Source organism: Danio aesculapii, chromosome 6 (genome assembly GCF_903798145.1).
Source record: "Danio aesculapii chromosome 6, fDanAes4.1, whole genome shotgun sequence".
Taxonomy (NCBI): domain Eukaryota; kingdom Metazoa; phylum Chordata; class Actinopteri; order Cypriniformes; family Danionidae; genus Danio; species Danio aesculapii.
The window spans coordinates 34,878,013-34,902,084 of NC_079440.1; the positions used below are offsets into that span (position 1 = coordinate 34,878,013).

Genomic DNA, 24,072 nt, shown 5'->3' on the forward strand with positions numbered 1-24,072 from the left:
TGACAGCATTGAACGCCACTGTGTTATAAATGTGATTGTTTTAATTGCAAGTTATATTAGTAATAGTTATTATATTAAGTTAAGTTATAAAAGTTATACTGCATTAGTTAATATGATCCAAAGTAATGCTTTCTATTTATTTTTATTGTTATGAAATTAATAAGGAAATTGGCCTTGCAGATTTTAAAGTAAAAATAGTTTTGTATCATTATCTTTGGCCCAAGGCTAACAGTGATATTTGGTTTTTGGCCCTTCATTCTAAAACGTTTGGGGACCCCTGCTGTAAACCATCCCTTTAAAAAAACATACAGCTGTTATTACACCTCTGCTTGTACAGCCATTATATACTACGTGTACATATCAACAATTTCTTTCCTTTTAGCCTCTCTCTTGTACCCCCGCCCCCCTCTCTTTCTCTCTCTGTCTCTCTCTCTGCTTTATACCTCTTTGTCCCTCTTTCTCATCACTCGGCTCCTGTCTCTCGTTCAGTGGTCCAGCAGCAGCCTGTCGATGAGAGTCATTGGTCGGCGGCAGGCGCAGTCAATGACCCTGACAGTGCGCAGTTATCGCCCTAATTAAGATGCCACACTTGAGTTAAACCGCTGCATTGATTTGATGGGGAATTGATCAGAGTGTCACAGGCCGCGAGAGCAGTCGAGAGAAATGAAGGAGGAAGGTCGGCTCTCGCTGTCGATGGCGTCTGAAACGCTCGGGTCAGAGGTTAAGACAATCCTTGATTCCAGTTGATCACCTCACTGTGTCTCCGCTCGATGGATTAATTACTATGATATTGAAGCCGCTTTCAAGCAAGTGTTTTGCATGGGCTGTATGCGCTTGTGTGTGTGCTTGCGCTTGTGTGTGTTGTGTGGGTCAAAATTAATTACTCTGTTATTCAAGCTGTGTAATCTCAAGTGGACTGTCAGGGATGTGTGTGTTTGGAGCATCAGGATTAATTACGCTGTTATTGGAGCGGTGTGATCTCTGGTGGGCTGTCAAACATTAGGCTGATCTGACTGTCAGGGGACGAAGGGACAAGAGGATAAGGAGTAGGTAATATCTGTGTAATGTTGCTGTCCCTCTTTCGTTTTCTGGCTTGCTGGTCGTGTATACACACATTCAGTTGGTCTGTGCAGTTTGAAGTTCTTAAAGACATAATTTTCGGTGCAAAAATCGGATAAAAAAAAAAGTAGTCATCTTATTTATGCTCACTCATAAATTTTTTAAATATATATGTATACGTTTTTTTCTTTTATCCCTTTTCAAGAGGTACTACGGATGCCTTGGTTGAATTATAGCCAGGTAGCAAAGAATTCTGGCCCAGATTTGGTATGTAGCTGGCACTGCAGGCATTCATCCAGCACTGGCATACAGCCTGTGGGCCAAACATGGCTCAGGTTTTACAGAAGTGGCACCATCTTTAAGGCGGCACATAAGACTTGGGCCAGATGTCAAATGTAGCATTTGGCTCAGATGTTATAAGTTGATATGTGGGCCATGTAGGTTTGGCCTATCTTGTAAAGAAAAAATTCTACCAATCGGGTCACTTCAAGAAAAAGTGTTACTATAAAGTGAAATGCTTCATGGGTTTATCAAATTCATTGCAGTCGTAACACCAACAATTCTGGCCCAGTTATGGGTTTATTAACTTGGCTGAGACTTGGCCCAGTTATGGTCCATGTTTGGCCCTTGAATGGAGGCCAGACTTGGTCCAATCATGTGCCGTCATTCACTGCGGAATGTGGGAAAGCAAAAGCTGATTGTGTGGGCCAGATCTGGACCAGAGAAATTTTGCTATGTGGGTGCATTTGTTCTTTTAAAACGTTATATGTAGTTAATACATTATGAAATAAATTTAATATAAATGAAACATTGTAGCTTCGTTTGTACAGTACCAAAGGTTTGTCACAATGAAAGTTTTACTTTAACCAAATCCTTTTTTAGACTTTTGCTCAAGTCTTTGTGGCTTTTGTCACACTATAGACTTGTAATACACACCCACAAAAAAGTGAATACACTACTTTAAGTACCAGTTCTCACTAATAACTAGTGGCACTTGTCTATTATAAGGATATATAAATATAAAGTACATATTCTGCATGATCTTATTTTACATCCCTAATCCCTAAAAACAACTACCTTAATAACTACTGTTAAGCAGTAAATTAAGAGTTTATTTATTTATTATTTAATGGTTTGTTAATAATGAGAATTGTAACTTGAAATAAAGTGAGCTAAAAGTGTATTTTATGATTTTTTTGTGATTTTTAATAAAAATCTTTCAAATTTATCCCAATGGAGTATTTTAAAACAATCTGGAAGTAAGATGTACTGTTGGTTTTCTTCTTTCAGCACTGAGTGCATTTAAAATTGTTTGTGTGCATTATAATATGTGTGATGATGCATGTTTATACGCCTGACTGAACAGATCCAAACAAAGCCATTATATGTGCACACTCTACACAGTGAACCAAACACAGAGACTAATGTAAGAGAAATAAAGAGAGAGAGAAAAAAAAACATTCCTGCCATTTTTTTATTTTATTTTAGTTTATTTTCTCTTAGTTTATTTTAGTACAATACTAACATTTTAGTTCAGAACAAATGACGTAATGTATGATTAAAAACATCATTACAGTACATTCAATACATGAGTCATCGAGGGTTTAGGTAGGATTAATAATAATAATAATAATTTAGTAAAGCTGTCATAAAATCTTTTACAATACGTTATTATGAACTAAGGATCCTTTTTTTATACACATGTTAACCAATCCAAATAAATGAATATATAATACACTGATTTATTGATTGATCGATTGATTGTCTACAGAAACAATTAAGTTAATAGAAATGTTTTGCACTTCATCGTCATTACTATCCTAATTAACTTTTTTTGGTACCAAAACTGTAGACTTTTTGCATTCCATCAATTAGCTGCCAATAAAAAATAAGTAAATAAATAACAGAGCAAAAAAAAAAAAAGTGTGTTAAAACGGAAACTGGTGGAATTGATGGAGGTCAGACCATCATTATAGGATGCTCCACTTTTGTAATAAACCAGTATCAGATTAGCATAAGAGTGACCAAGCGGCAGTCATAGTCAATAAGAGGTCAAATAGTCATGAAATAGGGTTATATGAGGTCACATATCTGCTCATCGCTCAGTGCATAAAAGTGTTATGTGTGGTTTCCAAAATAATGCATTTACTACATAATATCATGGTCAATTTCCTTGCCCCATCCTAATTCTTCACTCTCCTTTTCTCATCTGCTCGCCTTTCCTCAACCAGGCAAACAGAAAATCTGCTCCTTACCTCTCCTTTTGTACACTAGTCTTTCTATACATGCTTCTGTTCACAACCATCTCTCTCTCTTGCTCTCTCTTTCTCATAGGGTCATTTGCCTTTTCAGATGAGATTATGAGCTGTAATGGAGGGGGAGGTGGAGACTGCTGAGACAAGGAGAAATGGCCTGCTGTGAGGATGGCAGATTTGATGGCTAGTCGATACAGAGGTAAGAGAGAGAGAGAGATGAAGAGGGTATATGGAAGAACTGAAAAGTTTCTGTATCATGCTAAAAATAAAAATAACATACTTTGGCCACATGATTGTAGGTCTGCTTCATTAATAATCAATATTAATCAATAATCAGAAATAGATGCAGTTTTATTTTGCCTATTTTTGGGTGGATTGTAGATTTGAAAAGATAACTTATGGCAGGGGTATTCAATTACAAATTTAGTTGGGCCAGATTGTCAAACCAAGAATGTTAGCTGGGCTGGTGATTTTAGCGGCAAAGCAGCTCATATGGACAAATTTTAAAACCAACACAAACAAATTTATTGAAAAATGAGCACGCTTGCGTCATTGATGCGCTGTTCAGTTTAAGATGCGCTCTCGAGCAGCACAGTCAAGATTTCTTTATACCGTTATATTTTAGTGGTTTAGGATGCAGTGATATGCAGTCAAATATTTCGCCGAACAGATCAGCCACTTTTGACGCTCATAAACAATCATAAAATCCTCATAATGCCGGAATTAGAAGGTTTGCGGAAGGTGCAGCTGTGGTGCAGTGAGCGGTTTCCATCTTTAATATCTACGACAGTTTGCATTCATTAAACAGTAAGAATGATTAATGAATTTATATGAAACAGGCCCTTAAAAGTCACGTCTCGTCTTCAGTTTCGAGTGAACCGTGCTCAGGCACACCACTTCCAATCGGGCACGCTCTGCATTGTTTGCGTGTTGCAGTCTACGTAATTTATGTAGGAATTTGCGTATTTGGTAGTGCTGTCACCTCACAGCAAGAAGGACGCTGGTTCGAGCCTCGGCTGGGTCAGTTGGCGTTTCTGTGTGGAGTTTGCATGTTCGGGGGGTTTCCTCCGGGTGCTCCGGTTTCCCCCAGTCCAAAGACATGCAGTACAGGTGAATTGGGTATGCTAAATTGTCCGTAGTGTGTTGTGTGCGCGTGGGTGTGTTTGGATGTTTCCCAGAGATGAGTTGTGGCTGGAAGTGCATCCGCTGCGTAAAACATGTGCTGGATAACACTGGAATGTATCACATCTGGTTGGCTGGTCGCATACGGTCTAGTTCCAGGAGTTCAAATATTTCAACGTAAATGATCGGATCTCCACGCGCCCGTACTACTCTCCATTGGAAATGAATGACTTCCGGTCTGTCGCTTGTCATTTGTCGTATGCAGTGGAAAGGCGGCTTTTGTATGGGAGTCAGTTGCTCTAACAAGGAGGCTAAAGACCATGACCTCTATCGTCTGTTGCTAGTGAGGTTTACCTGCATAACACTCCACTAGCTGGCCTCCGTTACACTTATAATAGCAGACCTTAGTTTTGAACTGAAAGTTTTTGTATTGATTGGCTGATTTTTTATTATTATTATATTATTATATTATTATTATTATTATTATTATTATTATACCTAATATACCTAATATTTTATGTATTAAAATAATAGTTATTTAATAATAATAAATGTTTAAATAGTAACTAATTTTTACTACTAAATCAATGAATAACACCACTGTTCAAAGCTTTGTTTCATATATGGAAATATTATGTTAAACTTGTAAAATGTAAAAAAAAAATTTTATTGTAACAATAAGTTTTGTTCTGCATAGTGATACAGTACAAAAGAAACAAAACGTTTTTTCCACAATAATTTCGTGATTATATTACACTTTTGTTTGTGTCTTCAAAACGTATTGACCTTATGTTCTATACCTGAAAGATCATAGACTCTTCTGAACTAAAATATATATTTAAAAAAAATAGATAAATACCACTACTACCACCAGAAACACTGCTCCTTAAGAATAGGCTTCTTTAAATTAATTTAAAGTTCAATTGTGAATGCACGTTGTAGTTGCCAGAAAATAATGGCAAAAGCCTGTGTTTGTTCTTGTGTTAAAACTTGCGAACACAATGATTTACATCATTTCCAAGAACAAAAGTGACTATCCTAACTTTTGACTCAGAAGATGCCAATTGCTATTGTCAATCCATGAGCATGTGCCTGTATTTCTCTACAGACTCTGTAGTCTGTGCTGCTGAACTTACAGTGTGAGATGTGACCACTCAAGCTCCTTAAATGCCCTTTATGGGTGCTTTGGGAGACAATGGAGCGACGCTTGCCTAGCATCCCACTCCCCATGTCCAATGTAATGGAGCACTCCAATGGCACGCTGAGATGGATGGAGGATACGGATTAACCTTGGCTTTATGGTTGAGGGGCGGGGCTTGATGGAAGACCCCGCCTTTATGCATCATAAACAGGCCAAATGGTGCATATGCAAAGTGCCTCCAAACGAGGAACAATCCATCAGAGTCTTAACGAGGGATTTCTAATCAAACAGAGGTCAGTGTGAATGGGGACAACGGCAGGAGAATGGGGTGCATCAGGAAATTGAAAAGATTACACTTTCTCTTTCTCTTTTTATGTTCACCCCATTTTCTTTTCTATAGTGCCCTGCACAAATATTGGCATCCTTGGTAAATATGAGCAGATAAGACTGAGAAAAAAGCCTTTGTTTATTTTAATTAATCAATTAATTTATTTTTAACGTCTGTTGAGTATCTTTTTGTATGAGAACAAGTTTTTTCTGAGACCAAACAAATTTTTAGCCATCACAATTTCTTAAAGGGGTCCTATTGTGCTCTTTTACAAAGTTGTTGGTTTTGTTTGGGGCGTATTAGAACATTCACATGCTTGGTGGTTCAAAAATGCATTACTTTTCACATAATTTACATTATTACAATGCCTTTCTCCCCAGCCTGGCACAAAGAGCTCCATTAATTGTTTGATGAAGCTCTCTCTTCTGAAATACAAAATGTGTTGTGATTGGTTAGCTGTTCCAGTGTGTTGTGATTGACAAACAGCTTATGGGGACTAACTAAATGTATTTTTGAACTGAGCAAGTATGGGACAGCCATCAAAAATATTTGTTCTCTCTAAAAATCTAAATTGGTGTGACTGTGGACACCATGTATGCGTGTCGGCGTTAAATCAATGAAAAGAGTTAATGAGGATAATGAAATTTAGTAGATAACCAACAATCGATTGGCATTCAATCCAAAATTTCAGGTCATATTAAAATGGAGTCAAATAATAACTGAATTCAAGTTAAATTACTTTGTGTGAAGAAAACACATGCAATAAACCTTCAACTTTTATTTCTGTCTCCTCTGGATAGTTAAAGATAGCGTCAATATTGCCATATCAATTTGAGCCAGACCCTGATAGTATTGATCAAAAGGATAACAAAGAACCTTTGAATGCAAAAATATTGATAGACATATCAGAGTGGTAATGTTATTTATTTATTAATTTGTCTTTTTTTGGCTGAATCATATTTGAGATTCATTATTGTACTGTCAGTAATTTATAAAAACATATTCCTAAATTGTTTTAGGATTTATATTAATAATCTTTCAACGGGCTCCTTTGTGACATCACAGAACACCCCAGAAAACATCACTGTCCATAAACAACACAACCCACATAGAAATATTTCTCTGGCCCAGCTCTGGCCATGCTTTGAGGCATGCTTTTTCTTAAAGTGACCAGATGGTAGAATTTTTTTCTTTACTCAAAAATAATTTAAATGTATTTAAATGTTGGTCAAAATAAGCCAAACTTGTGTGGGCCCACATATCAATTTTTAACATTTGATCCAAACACTACAGTTGAAGTGAGAATTAGCCCCCTGTAGAGAAGATTCTTTCAACACATTACTAAACATAATAGTTTTAATAACTCATTTCTAATAACTGATTTATTTTATCTTTGCCCTGATGACAGTAAATAATATTTGACTAGATATTTTTCAAGACACTTCTATACTGCTTAAAGCAACATTTAAAGGTTTAACTAGGTTAATTATGTGAACTAGGCAGGTTAGGGTAATTAGGCAAGTTATTGTATAATGATGGTTTGTTCTGTTGACTATGTAAAAAATATAAATAGCTTAAAGGGGCTAATAATTTTTACCTTAAAATGACTTTTAAAAACTTAGACTTAAAAACTGCTTTTATTCTAGCCAAAATAAAACAAGACTTCTCCAGAAGAAAAATTTTCCTTGCTCTGTTAAACATCATTTGGGAGATATTAAAAAATTCAAAGGGTGGCTAATAATTCTGACTTCAACTGTACATCTGACATCCCGCCCAAAGACTGTGCCACCTTATCCAAACCCTGGCCATGTTTGGCCCGCATGCTGTATTCCAGTGACGACTGAATGCCTGCTGTGCTAGCTTTATGCCAAAACTTTGCCAGAATTCTTTGCTACCGGGGTGTAATTCAAACAAGGCATCCGTTGTAGCTCTTGAAAAGGGATAAAAGCAAAAAACATCTCCCTTCAGAGTGGATTTGTAAGTTTGTAGTTTTGTTTTTATGCAAACATAAACTGTACACCTGATTAAAATTCAAAAAGTGAAAAAGCATAATAGGACCACTTTAAATATTGTTCTAATGGTGATAATGGTTTACACATTTTGTTCTTGGAGCATTTATGAATGATGAGGGAGTTTTGCCTCGTATTCATATTCATGGTTGAACACTAGAAACCAGGTATACTGAAAATGTTTAAGTCCTGTGGGGAAAGCTAGAGAAATATGTTTGGTCGTATGAATTCATTCATTCATTCATTCATTCATTCATTTTCCTTCAGCGTAGTGCCTTTATTCATTAGAGGTTGCCACAGCAGAATGAACCGCCAACGTATCCAGCATATGTTTTACACAGCGGTAACCCAGTACTGCATGGGAAATATTCATACACACTTCATTCTCACACACACTAAGGCCAATTTAGTTTATCAAATTCGCCTATAGCGCATGTCTTTGGACTGTGGGGGAAACCGGAGCACCTTGAGGAAACCCACACGGACATGGGGAGAACATGCAAACTCCACACAGAAATGCCAACTGTCCCAGCCAGGTCTCGAATCAGCGACTTTCTTGCTGTGAGGTGACAGTGCTAACCACTCTGTCATCGTGCCACCCCATATGAATTCATAGGATTACGTTTTTTGTTTTTAAAACAGATCTGTTTTTAATTTTTGTTCTCAATGGCAGTATAGTTTTGTTAGTTTTAATAACTTGAGCAAAAGATCAAACGATTATTCAATAAAGTCTTTTCCCCTACAGCCTTTTTTGCTCATATTTACCAAGGACCAATATTATTGGAGGACCCTATATATTTGTCATATAAAGTCAGACATATATTGCCTGTATTATGTATGTAAATAGATACATACACTTAACAGTGCTTTCACAATGCCTGACAATGTCACTTCTGTTAGCATCAATGGACAGATGAAGTCCACCTGTCCCCCATGCTGTCAGACTGTTCCTCTCTGTTTGATGATCATGGTCTCCTGGGTGTAGAGGCTAAGAGAGATAGACCTCTATTTAGGACACACTCAAAGCTGTTTTGGATTGACACCTGAAAGTTGGTCAGGGGGTCAAAGCAGACACTTACACTGAATCGACTCTGCTGTTTTTTCAGTTTTCTTTGTAGTTTGTGAGATGCTTTTGCCTGTGCATTATGTCTGTACTTAGTTTCTTTTCTTGTACTTTCTTGTTGAACTTAAGCTTTTCCATGTTTACAACCAATGGCTGCTGTTTCTTTTAATAATTTTTTTTTTCTTTTAGTTTTATTTACTGTAGTTAAATATCGAACTGCATCAAACTATTCAGGCTTTGAAAGGTTTATATTTTTTATTGACACTATAACATTCAAGTTTTGCAGGTTTGTTTGTCAATGACCACTGCTTTCTTATGTTCATTATTTTTTTATTTCTGTTATTTAATATTATTATATTATCATCATAGACATCATCATTTTTATTTTATTTCTATGTTTATTATGTAATTATATTATTGCTATATTTATGTTAGATAATATTTAGATACTAATCATCATTATTATTATTATTATATTATTATATCATTCATCATTCATTTTCTTTTCGCCTCAGTCCCTTTGTTAATCTGGGGTCGCCACAGCGGAATGAACCACCAACTTTCCAACATATGTTTTACGCAGCAGATCCCCTTCCAGCTGTAACCCATCACTGGGAAACACCCATACATTCGCATTCACATACATATGGACAATTTAGCTTACCCCAATTCACCTGTACCACATGTCTGTGGGGGAAACCAGAGCACCCGGAGGAAACCCATGCGAACACAGGGAGAACATGCAAACTCCACACTGAAATGCCAACTGACCCAGCCTAGGCTCGAACTAGCAACATTCTTGCTGTGAGGTGAGATCACTACCCACTGTGCCACTGCGTCGCTTATTATTATTATTATTATTATCATCATCATCATTTTATTTTATTTCTATACATTTTTATTACGTAATTATATTATTATTGTTATATTTATATTATATAATATATACTTTTATTATTATATTAATATATATTATTGTTATTATTATCACAATTTAATTTTTTTATTTCTATACTTTTTTTAATAATTCAAATTATTTTATATTTATATTAATATTTAGATACTTATTGATTATTATTATCATCATCATCATTTGATTTATTTTTGTTCTATACTTTTTTATTATGCAAATTATTTTGTATATTATATTATAAAATATTTAGATATTATTATCATCATCATCATCATATTTATTTTTTGTTTCTAGTTTTTATTACGCAATTATATTATTGTTATATTTATATTATAAATATTAGATATTATTATATCATCATCATAATCATCCTCATCATTTTTATTTAATTTATTTCTTACATTTTTATATACAATTATATTATTATTGTTATATAATATTTAGATACTTATTATTATTATTGTTATTATTATATACTACTACAAATAGGCAAATAACTATCAGTGTCATCAGTATCTTGTGAATTCAGTCTCTCTCAGTGTGATTTCTAATCCAGCGCACACACATGCCGTAAGGCCCATGACTGAATCACTGGTGAGGGTTTCCCCTGATTGCTTGTGAGTGATTCCCCCATCAGGAGGAGACACAGGCCAGGCTGTTCCTCTCTAATAGTGTGAGAGTGTGTTTGTCTCTCTCTGTCACCCTGTGGCTGTAATGTGAGGGGACAAGTACGATTGACCTCCACATCACTGCTAACAGAGTGTCCAGCCAGTAATGTGCTGTAAAGAAAGACAGACTATTAACCCTCCTGCCCTGCATGCACCGTGCAATGGGGTTGTGTGTGTGCACGTTATTGGAGGATGTCGAACCCTAACATGTCACTGGTCCATTTTTATGACCATGTCAGTAAAGACACATTAACAGCAGAAAGCCTCTTTTATGGTTTTCATACAGCCACTCAGTGGATCATATTTGGTATGAAGGCAGGCTTTAACCCCCACTCCGCTCAATGCGAACGGACACTTTAAGAGATAGTTCAGCCAAAAATGAAAATTCTGTCAACATGGATTCATGATGTTATTGCAAACATACATGACCTTCTGTCTTGTGTGGAGAAAAAAAAAGTTAAGCAGAATGTCTGTGCTGCTCTTTTTTTTTTAGTGGATAAGTTAAAGGGACTAAGGGCATTAACTATAGTAAATAAACAAGACACAGGTGAACATAATCAAAGGAGTAATACATAACCATATAAACAAACCAATAATGGGAACAAAGACAGGAACTGACATAAACATAATTTCCTTTAATCCCATTTTATGCAGATATATTTTGTAATGGAAATAAAAAACAAAGTACTGTAAACATAAGACGTGTTTAGTGTATACTAAAAGACCACTTCAAAGTTCTTACTTTTGATATGTGCTTGTGTGTGTAAAAGCTAGAAGTGAAATTCTAGAAGCTAGAAGTAAATAGTAAATTCTTAAAAAGCTCTACTTCTGAACATCGCTCCTGTCTAGTCAGTGGCTTGCAGGAACATTGAGAGAACACGTATATTTGGGATTTCTAATGTTCTCTGGACATTAGAAGAGCATCAGTTTCCAGCGTGCAGATAATCTGAGGTGACAGCTTACCGCCATCAGCCTGTCGGCCTGTCATCATGGCAATAAAAGCTGATGGAGGGTGATTGGAAGCGATCCCTGTCCCCTCTTAGTGTCACGCTGGATGACAGCAGTCCTCAGGCGGGGGATGGAGTGGACGGAAAAGAGAGGGAAAGGATGGAAAAAGAGGCAGGATAGCTGAATGACCGTGGCAGACTGTCCCAGAGGATCTGTCCCTTCACTTTGACCCTCTGACCCTGAGGACAGATGTGCACCTGGACAACAAAACCATAGATACACATGTAGAAACAAAGATGAGCTCAAATAGATACGGGGGATTACTGTGCTGAACTGCATTCATTTATACTGGACCGCACAGAAAGCAATAAAAAAGTGATTATATATATATATATATATATATATATATATATATATATATATTATGTATGTATATGTATGTGTGTATATATATATTATATATATAATATATATATATATATATATATATATATATATATATATATATATATATATATATATACATATATACATATATATATATATATATATATATGTATGTATGTGTGTATGTATATATATATTATATATATGTGTGTATAGTATATGTATGTATGTGTGTATATATATATATATATATAATATATATTATATATAATATATATATATGTGTATATTATATATGTGTATGTATGTGTATATATATATATATATATAATATATATAATATATATATATTAATATATATATATATATACACACATACATACCAATATATATTGTATATATATATATAATATATATATAATATTATATATATATATATATATATTCTTAAAATGCTGTTTAAAAATTATAAACTTCTAATAATTCTGACTTCAACTGTGGTTGTATGTGTGTGTGTGTGTGTGTGTGTGTGTGTGTGTGTGTGTGTGTATATATATACACAGATTACAGAGAGAGAGAGAGAGAAAGAAAGTATTCATAGAGCTTTACTTTTTTCACATTATTTTATGTTACAGCCTTATTCCAAAATGGATTAAATTCATTTATTTTCTCAAAATTCTACACAATACCCCAAATTGACAATGTGAAAAGCGCTATGAATACTTTATGAATATGAAACGCTATGAATATTTATGTGTGGGACAATCACGCTTTTGTTTTTCCTTTTTGTGCCTTGTTGTGACGTGTGTGTGTACGTGGGTTAGTATTTCTCCATTCAGCCATTTTAGTTGCTGCCACCTTGGTATTTAATAAAAAGGCAATTTAGCAGGATAAGTACATCCAGGTTGAAGTCATCAGTATAAAACCTGACAGGCTTACTGGCAGCCCAACACAAGCAGATAACAACCGCCTGGAACTTTATCCCTTAACAACTAAGTAAATGTGCATTATCCCTTACTTAGAATTATACTACTGTATATTACTGATAGGCCTGCAGGTGCTATTATCGCACTACTTTTGTGATAGAATTTTTCCACTCCAGCAGTTTCTCCCTGTCTATTCACAGATGAAAAGAAGTCACACAAGTTTTGAACAACATAAGGGTGAGTAAATGACAGCATTTTTGTTTTCAGTAGAAATTTTTCAGCTCAAACAAAATTTACAAAGTTGATTGAACATTATATCTATAATATCTGACTCATTTGCAGCAGTTCTTATGTCAAGGCTCAGGATTTACCCAGCACTTTTGTTCTGTCCATCCTCTCCTCTGCTCTCTCTCCTGGCCCCAGCATCGATCTCTGTCAGTATCCAATGTCAAAGACACATTCAGAGATGCTTTTCCTCTCTCGTTAATAATTCACATTGCCTGAATCATCAATAATAATTCTCACCAAGCAATCATTCAGCTTTACCACCATTCACCCCGGGTATCCTTCTCTTCCTCTTTGTTGGTTCTCTCAGTTTTCTTAGATCACAGTTGCCTTTTTCTTTAGGTCAACATTACTGATGAAAAATTACTTTCTCAATGAATGATTTTATTTTACTGTTAGCGATTTATTACTGCTTACTACACTGATATGTGGATATCTGATTCTGATCAAGGTATGTTATTCACAGATAACAACCTATTAAATTGACACAGGTCCATCTGGGTATTTCAAATCATCTTGATCGTTAGTGAATATTCATAACATATGCATACAGTATCTGTCACTCTGCCGTTTTTAACTGTTTGCCACCATCTTGTGACTGAATAATATAAGCGGAATAGTGTAGGCTGAATCCAGCCATTTGTTATAGATCAGTTTTCTTTTTGCATGCTTTGTTTAATTAAAAAGTCAAATATAGTCAAGTAAAATATACAGATCAGATCAATGTTTTGTGTCCAGTTGTTTAGTTTTGGGGAAAGTAGCCATGTAATGAGTGAGATACTGCACATTCAGCTGGTTGTTTTCACAGAATAAATCCCTTCATTCTTATAAGAGCCTGGTAAGACTGTCAGTCGTTATTCTGCATTAACATCTGACTGAATACATATTGGGGGCAGCACGGTCGCCTAACAGCAAGAAGGTTGCTGGTTCGAGTCCCTGCTGGACCACTAAGCATTTCTATGTTCCCCCCGTGTTCGCATGGGTTTCCTCCGTGTACTCCAGTTTCCCCCACTATCAAGGAGATGCACTATAAGTGAGTTGAATAAACTAAATTGTCCATAGTGTATGTGTGTGTAAATATGAAAGTGAAGGGGTCTTTTCTAGTACTGGGTTGCAGCTGGAAGGGCATCCGCTGTGTAAAAAATATGCCGGTATAGTTGGCGGTTCATTCTGCTGTGGTGACCCCAGATTAATAAAGAGACTAAGCTGAAAAAGAATGAATGTACATTGCTCCTTACATATTATTAAAAAATTCATAAAAATTATGGACTTAATGATCAAAATGTACAGTAATAACAACGTTGGTTATAGGACAGTTCATCCAGTAATTTACATTTGCTGGTAATTTACTCACCATCAGGCCTTCCATAGATAACATAATATTTAGCTGAAAGCATTGTTCTTGATCATACTGATATGTTTAAAATTCATAAACCATTAATAGGCAAAGTAAAATTAATATCCTTTGCCCCTGATGATATCTTTGAGTCTGTTATCTGTAGAGCAAATTTTAATCTGTTGGTGTCAACTATTCCTTTTTTCAAAGACTTCTTTTCGGCTTAGTCCCTTTATTAATCTGAGGTCGCCACAGCGGAATGAACCGCCAACTTATCTAGCATATGTTTTACGCAGCGGATACCCTTCCAGCCGCAACCCATCACTGGACATTTCAGAAGACTCAATAATCACATTTTTCTAGGACACAGGTGCAGTGATTTGTACTACATCATGCTTATTATTGAATGTAACATAAGCATTGCGTTTCATATTTTCATTTGTAAATGAAAGTATTTATTTCCCTTTTAAATCACATTAACAGTTAGCTGGGAAATTCTCCAGCATGCGATACCGCAGAGTCTCTATACATTCTCTATTGCACTATTCTCTGAAATGACAGGCGCCATTGCAGAAAAAAGTCAGCTGAAGCAGCAAGAATCAACTAGGAGAAGTATAGTTTTGTTTACATTCACTTTATTTACAAAACCTATTAATTGCTCATAAGCAGGATGTAGATAAATCTTTAAAAGCAAATTCAGAAGAATCTGTTTAACATTTAAGCCTAAACATGACAAACTCCAGTTCATACAGTTGTAAACAAACATATTTTTAAGCATGAACAGTTGTTTAGCTACTGAGATTTATCTGTCTAGGCTATTATTGTATTGTAAAACAAGGATTTGAGATTTCTGTAGGAACATTAACAACTATAACATTTTAAAGCACCGTTTTGAGGTTTTAATATAGTATTTACCAGTAATTTTGAGTGAACATTTCAGCTTTATTCATTTAGCTTCAATTATTTATCTGTTTACTTTATTTCTAAATAAATTGTGCAGCTGCATATATAAATTTGTAGTCATTTTAAAACCAAACCCAGGTCTTTGAGATATAAACCCAAACATTCTTTTAAAGGCTTTTCTGTGGTGAACAATATTTTGAAGACAGAGATATGTTTTTATTTCCTCTGTTAGACAAAAACTACAATATCAGAGCTCATCCAGCCACACGTTTAAATATATGTACCTGCAAAGAAAGGGAGAGAGAGAGAAAGGAGAGACTGTCTAATGTGTACGTAAAATCTCCAGCGGGGCTCGTGCCAAGTGTAAGTGGTTGAGTGATATTGGCAAAAAGACAGAGGAGGGGAAAAAAGAGCACGTAAGATTTAGGCATTTTCCTTAATGCTATAAGAGGTTATTGATATTTTGATTTTTGCTGTGGGGCAGCCCATGCTGAGACAGCATCTTTGTAGCCGTCCGTTTATGGGTGAAAGACATGCAACTCGCTCCCAGAAAATCCTCCTCTGGGAAAGCTGAGGTGAGAGAGACAGAAACCAGAATACTTACAGTACAGAGAAAACAGAGCGAATTGAGACACTGCCAATTAGCAACCCTCTGTCTAACTCTTATTTAGCCGTTGAACTATTTCTGCCCTAAAATTAATCATTACACTAAAACAGATTGATTCTCTCCGTTATTAAAAGAGCCCATTCTGATAATCTTCCAGAGTCTGCGGCCAAATTGCAGCACTTACCCGAGAGAGAGCCTCTACTGTATAAACAATATTTTAATGACACATTTAAAGCAATAATCTAAAAGTAATCTTAATAATTATGAGCAAACATTACAGTATACTTTTTTTGGATAATAGAGAACAAGATAGATATACAGAATTTACTACTGTTTGGTGTTGGTGCTTTAGTTTTTTATGCTTCTAAAAGAAGTTTTAATGTAAAAAGTAATTTTTTCTGTTTAACAGAGAGAAGACTTTTTTTCAACACATTTCTAAGCATAATAGTTTTAATAACTAATGACTGATTTATTTTATCTTTGCCATGATAACAGTACATAATATTTGAGATTTATATTTTTCAAGACACTTCTATACAGCTTAAAGTGACATTTAAAGGCTTAACTAGGTTAATTACGTTAATTAGGCAGGTTAGGGTAATTAGGCAATTTATTGTTAACGATGGTTTGTTCTGTAGACTATCGAAAAATATATAGCTTAATGGGGCCAATAATTTTGACCTTGAAAAGTATTTAAAAAAATGCTTTTATTCTAGCCAAAATAAAACAAGACTTTCTCCAGAAGAAAAAATATTATCAGACATACTGTAAAAATTTCCTTCCTTGCTCTGTTAAACATAATTTGGGAAATATTTAAAAAAGAGAAAAATTCAAAGGGTGGCTAATAATTCTGACTTCAACAGTATATATTATATAACATTACATATAATGCATTACACAATACACAAAATAAACTAATACACAAAATATGATAAAACTAAAATGTTAACTAAGCAGTTTCTCAGTAGATTGTGGCTGGAAGCTGCGTAAAACATATGCTGGCATAGTTGGCGGTTCACTCTACTGTGGGGACCCCTGATAATTAGGACCAAACTGAAGGAAAATAAATGAATGAATGTTCTCCATACCAATAATTACTGCTGACTGAAAGTTTCTTTCATCCGCAATTTTTACTGTAATTAATGATATATTATACATTTCAAAAGGACAGCATTTATTGTAAATAAATAATATTCATCATTATATTTGTATTACTCTTAGTTTGCTGATTCATTTCAATCAATCAATCAATCACCTCAATTTCGAGTTATGTCAATGACAATATTTCTCATATTATTATTTTAGTGTCTGCAATAAATACATTTTTCAAAAGTAATTTAATTTCCAGTATATTACATGTAAGTAAAATAGGTCTGCTTCTGTAAAAAGAGAATGTCAAAATACAATCAAAATTATGTTCCATATTCCTTCAGCATTAATTATATTTATAAAAAATGATAAACTATTTTTAATTTATTTTATTTATTTTAAATATATCAATAATCAGTTATCATGCTAGATTTTAAATGTTTTGAAAATATTCTAATATTTGAAATGATAGTTAATAAAATTTCGTGCTACACCATGATCTTTAAAGCTTGCAAAGCACTTGGTAATTTAAGGCTTGGATGTAGCTTCTGTCCCAATAAAACTATGTGCGCACTCTATGCATCTCTAAAAACAATTTCTTGTAATTAATAGCACTAGGATTGTTACATTGGTTTAGTTAAATATAAAATAATGTAAATTTATAAATGTGAACAAAATAAATTTGTTCATTTTTGTGCATATCCAAAGCCAAAACTGGTACTAATCTAACAAACAACATCCAGTCCAAAAATTAGTAAACCCAAATTAATATGTTGGGGATTGTATTATATTGTATTGTATTATATTATATTATGTTATATTATTATATTATATTATATTATTATATTATATTTATTTATATTATATTATATTATATTATATTTATTATATTATATTATATTTCCATTCCTAAAGAAGTTAGGTGATCAAACACTTATTTTAATGGGTTTAACTGTTTAATAAAGCTGTGTTGTTTAAATGCACCAACCATTATTTGTTATGTTCACTGAAATTGATAAAACATTCATTTTCAAAAGGGGTGTACTCATTTAAGCTGAGCACATACACATTTTTATTAAAATTCTATATAAACAATCATTAATATCAGTTGATATTAATAAAAGTATATTCTGGCAGCTCTTCTGTGTCAGCGCTCATCCCCCAAGACATGACAGTTAATTGATCAGCCCCTTTCCTGACTGAGAGCAGGGTAAATAAATATTAGTCCCTCGTTCACTCTCTTTAACCACCGGAAAGCAGTAATCACAGAAGACCATAAACCTGGCATACAGTACACACACACACACACACGCATTAGTCCTTGGTGCTGTTGTTTAACGAGTCCCTCAGGGATGAAGGGAAGCAGTCCCTCGCTGCTTCACTGGGAGAAGAGGCCTGTTGCACCACTGTGCTATAGTTTTTGTCTTGGCTGTAATGTATAGGGATACATGCTACTAGATTTTAGTGTGCCACGCTGTTAAATTTAATTACAACAAAACTCCAGTTGAACTAGCACACACAGTGGGACACAGTAATAAACACTCTACATGTTGTCTCAGTTTGTATGCGGATGTTTCTGAACATTGAGTCTAATTAGTTCTGGAGATAAAATTAGGTTTCCATAAAATGATTCATTTAAAAATAGTTACACATAAAGGATGTTATTTGACATTTAATCAGCAATAACAGAAATTAATTGTGACTACAATGAATTGTCATGTCTTTGTGGATAAATGTAGACTTTGGTGTTCTTGTGAAAAGCATAATTATTTCAGAAATAGAACAATTTTAAATGGAGATTTACTTAAGTGCATATTAAATGTAATGTTTTCAGATTTAAGTTCTTGTTAATTGCAATTCATTTCCAAATTCATAAATTCAAAATTTATTTTCCTTCAGCTTAGTCCCCTATTTTGTCTGGGGTCGCCACAGGGGAATGATCCACCAACTATTCCTGCATATATTTTACATAGCGGATGCCCTTCCAGCCGCAACCCAGTACTGGAAAAGCAACCAATTTTAAATGTTTAATATAAAATGAATTAATCAATTAGCTGAACTTTAGATTGCTTTAAGTATAAAACAAGGAATCGTTGCTTGCAAATTCATAGTTTCCTTTAATGTCTTTGAAATATGCTTAAAGTACTAAATATTTCATATACATTTAGAGTAAGCTGATAAAATTTAAGCTCTGTTAAATTTTTTTACATCTATTTTGTTTAAAAGGCACATAGTTTACCCATTTTTTATGATTTAATATTAATATTATGGTTCTTCTGAGTGTGCCAGTTTAGGTTCAGTTCAAAACACAGTTCAGGTTTTTTTACTATAATGTGTTAAAAAGTGTTATTTCAGGGGCATATCCACAGCTCGCTGTTTTAGGGGTGTGTTGCTTCATATGAAAATTAGTTTTGACTTCCCGCCCAACGTAACAAGGGGGCGGAGCCAAGAGCTCCCCCGCTCTGTGTTTGGCAACAGACAGGCAGACAGAGAAAAGCAACATGAGTGAGAGACCAGCATTCAGCCGTACATGTACAACTCGGACACAGACCAAGCAGAGTACAAAATCATTTGTGTCTTTGTATAGTTTTACAACCAACTGTGTGCTAGTTTAAAGTGCTGAGCTTGTACACAGAAACTAATAACCACGCACACTGAATTAGCTTTGACTGAGGCATCGGAGCGGCGTAACACGGCACACCAGACATGCACATTCGGATGTTATTTAAAATGAAACTATTTAGATAGCGCACTAGACAGACAGCCGCCGACTTGAAGCACCGCTGTGTGTACCCTGATAGAAACCTATGTTTAGAATTCTAAAATGCATGGCGCTTCTGGTGTACGACCTGCAGGCAAGTTCGTTATTTTATTTCCAATGGAGAGACGCGCACATAAGGCAACGTGCTCGCACTTTCCAGCTGCACCTAGTTAAGATCACAGGGAGCTTCTGTGACCGCGAGAAATACAAACGGCTGAAGTTTAAGGTAGACGCAATGAAAAGTACACGTTTGCAAACCTACATAAAGTTACAAACAATAATTCCGATTAGAGCGATCATGTGGTCAATGTTGATCTTGTGTTGAGCCCAACGAGCCTTACATCTAAAATAGGGCAAGGGTGTTCCTTTACTGACATCGCTTTGACTCACACGCTGAAAATGGCGGACGTGAAACGACAAACTGAGGATATGGTAATGCGCGCCTGTCAATCAATATTGGTGGGCGTCAAGTTGCGGTCGGTCTGAAAACAGCTCCAATTGGTCCACCATTTTTTATGTTAAATTGAAAAAAAGGACTGGGTGTGTTTATATCACCCCAATATGACAGCCTATACTCTATACCTACACATATGTCTTTATTTAATAAAAGTTAGTAATATTTAATAAAAACATTGTTTGTTGAAGTTTGTAACCTCCATTAGGGACATAATTAACAAAAAGTACTCATCATAGTAAATGTGTGCTGCTGAGGATGTGACAATAAAAGTGATTTGATTTGATTACTTGAATACATTTATTAATCCACATTCATTTTTAAATTTTACATTTAAATCTATTCATTTAGCAGATCCAAATTTATCCAAAATTTCAACAGAATTTATATTTTTATGTAACACTTTAGTTTAGATCACAATTCTTGCTATTAACTACTGTCTTATTATCTGCCTATTATTAAGATATTCATGGTTCATCCTGCTGGATGTAGCATCAGAAGATGGGTACACTGTGGTGATAAAGGGATGGATGTGCCAAGAAAATGTCCCCCACACCGTTACGCCACCAACACCAGCCTGAACCATTGATACAAGGCGGGATGGATCCATGCTTTCATGTTGTTGATGCCAAATTCAACCATCCGCTTGTCACAGCAGAAATCGAGACTCATCAGACCAGACAAAGTTTTTCCAATCTTCTATTGTCCAATTTTGGTGAGCCTGTGGAAATTGTATCCTCTGTTTCCTTTTATGTTCCTTTCCTGCTGTAGCCCATCTGCCTCAAGGTTCAACGTGTTCTGCATAACTCTGTTGTAACGATGGTTATTTGAGTTACTGTTGCCTTTCTATCAGCTGGAACCGAATGTTCCATTCTCCTCTGACCTCTGGCATCAACAAGGCATTTGCGCCCACAGAACTGCCGCTCACTGGATAATTTCTCTTTTTCGGACCATACTTTGTTAACCCTAGAGATGGTTGTGTGTGAAAATCCCAGTAGATCAGCAGTTTCTGAAATACTTAAACCAACAACCACAACCATGCCACATTCAAGGCACTTAAATCCCCTTTCTTCCCCATTCTGATGCTTGGTTTGAACTGCAGCATATCGTCTTGACCATGTCTACAATCCTAAATCCATAGGATTGCCAAAGGAGTTGCTCATATGTGATTGACTGATTAGAAATTTGCGTTAACGAGAAGTTGGACAGGTGTACCTAATAAAGTGGAAGTGTAAATTTCAACTGACTTTGAGACGGCTATGTTATCACTCAGGTTCTGAACGACTAACAGCTCTTCAGGTACTGTATATCTTGTGAAGAACATTACATTTCATACCCTTTTAACAAACAAAACAAAACAAAGCATGTGAACAAAATGTGCCATTTTTTTCTGTTAATCATCTCACTGTATAGGATATAAATGTTCTGTAACTGTACCTTCAGTGAACGCCTGACTGTCCTCTTATTCAGTCATCAAGGCTGCATCACTGCGGGCCAATGAAAACACAGCAGTCCTAAAGAATCATCCAACTCAGGGATATGTGACACCATATAGGACGCATCACCTGTGTACGTACGTGCGTGTGTGTGTGTATGTGTGTGTGTGCCTGAGAAAAGTGTGTAGAGAGCTATAAAGAAAGGTTAGTCTTCGGCTTTCAAAATAACAAATTCTCAGTGACAGATTCACCTGGTCGTGTAAGTGTGTGTTTTTGAGGAGCTGAAGGAAAGAGTGGAGAGAGAAAAAAGATAGAGAGAGACTGAGGTGTCATTTAAGGGTCAGTGCTTGCTCTCACTTCCTGTCTGTATTGATAGTTGTTTCCTGCTGGTGTAGGAGAGGCAACCACGGTAACAGGAGAGAGTGTTTGCACTGCCACACACTCTGATTGTGTCTGCAGAAAAAAAGCCCTCTTGATAAATTATGAATGAGAGACTGATGGAGGGGATAGGAGGATGAACGAAAGCGGGAGGAGGGACAGCGCGGGGATGAGATGGGGTGACGTTTGGTGTTATCTCTCCGGCTATACCAAACAGCTGGAGAATGAAAGAGATATAGTACTGTACCACCAACATGCACACACACACGACACACGCACACAGGCAGGATCTATGGGATTTTTAAATGACCCCCAGAAACAGTTATTCATAGATAATAGGTCCTGAATCCCTATTTCATTATCTTGATCTCAGTTGACCTCAAGTGTACTTTCCCCCCAATTTTACTAACCATAAATGTGAATGTTTTTGTACTCGCACGTGTTTTTCTCCATGTGTCATTCCATTTTTAATAAAAAAAAACTTTATATTAATTCATTTACCTTTTTTATTAACACGTCACTTTTATTTCTATTGCATTTTATACTATGTAGATGGTGTCGAAGGCGTAACAGTGAAAACACTCATGTAAACTCAAGTATGTAGATCATATTGTGCAGTGTTTTTGGAAACACATTGCAAATATAGTGAATTATGCAATTAGATTACTTTTTTAGATTACTAATACGTAAAGTAATTCATTGCTTTGTTAATTTAAAATTAAAATATTTATAAATCAACTTAGTTTAAATAAATCTTTGGTTTCCTATGTATTTACTTACAACTCCCTATCGCTTTGCTGTGAGAAATCAACAGTAAGTGTAGAGATGTTGTGTGAGCTGATGTTTACTGTGTTTAAATATGAACATGTTTAAAGGTGATTGTCTTCAGAAACATTTTTTGTTGTGCTGGTTGAAAGTCTCTTCACATTCCAATAGTAATGATTAGAAAATGATCTAAATGTATTTATATGTATTTTTATATTCTGGGTAAGGCAAAAGACAAAAATGTTCATCCAATTAAATTTGTCAGGCTGACAATTCCCCTAATTCTGATAAGTAGCCCAAACTGTTTGTAAACAAATGTAGATTTGTACATCTGCGACTCAGACAGTCTTCGTTTGCACGGCACACGCGTTCACCTGCATATGAGAGAGTGACAGCAGTAAAACAAATGCTGAATCGAAAATTTTTACAATCCTGAATCAATATTGGAGTTACTTTTGCATGCTGGAGGAAGGATGACACCATGGCTGAAGTATTTCTTTTAGACAGGTATGTTATGTTTTAAAAGTCCGCAAGCTTATGTAGATTTTTTTTGTTTATGAATGGGTTATATGCACAGAAGTGTTGTTCAGCCATGAAACGTGCAAAATATAATATAGGTTTTCATTTGAAATTGTAAGTACTATAAAGTTTTCTAACCGGTGAAGACATGATCTTGTGGATTGTCTACTGTTATCTTTACGGTGTGCATTCGTGATTTCAGGAGGTGGGGCTTTGGACGGCAGGGAAGGGACCAGATCACCTGCTGCACCTTTAAGTATGAACAGTCATTTAACAAATGCACTCAGATTGTAGTTCTTCTTAAAAAGGGGGCGTCACCATCATATGGCCTGACATGCATATAGTGAGAATTTTCAAGGATCTGTGACTGGGCATTATTTTTAAATCTAAAAAAACGTACTCTCAAAGCTAACGTACCATTAAAAAAAGAATTGTTTTGATATTGACTTCATAAAATCTTCTGACATAAAACTGTTAACGATTGATCCAGGAAATTTCATTGTAAAATATGGAAGTGAGGCCTGACAGGTCAGTTGGCATTTCTGTGTGGAGTTTGTATGTTCTCCCACAGTTCAAAGACATTCAGGTGGATTGGATGAACTAAATTGTATACTATAGTGTATGAGTGTGTGTGTGAATGTGAGCATGTATGGGTGTTTTCCAGTACTGGGTTGCTGCTGGAAGGGCATCTGCTGCGTAAACATATGCTGGATAATTGGC

At 35.3% G+C, this 24,072-nt stretch overlaps 1 long non-coding RNA gene across 1 annotated transcript in view; it reads left to right on the plus strand.

Moving 5' to 3' along the window:
* LOC130230135 (uncharacterized) overlaps window positions 1-21,066 on the plus strand; it is a 30,302-nt gene extending 9,236 nt beyond the window's left edge. The window contains exons 2-3 of the long non-coding RNA XR_008837923.1: window positions 3,394-3,513; window positions 20,718-21,066. This is a non-coding gene — a long non-coding RNA (uncharacterized LOC130230135). The remainder of the gene's footprint in view (window positions 1-3,393; window positions 3,514-20,717) is intronic.
* The last annotated feature ends 3,006 nt before the right edge of the window (window positions 21,067-24,072 follow it).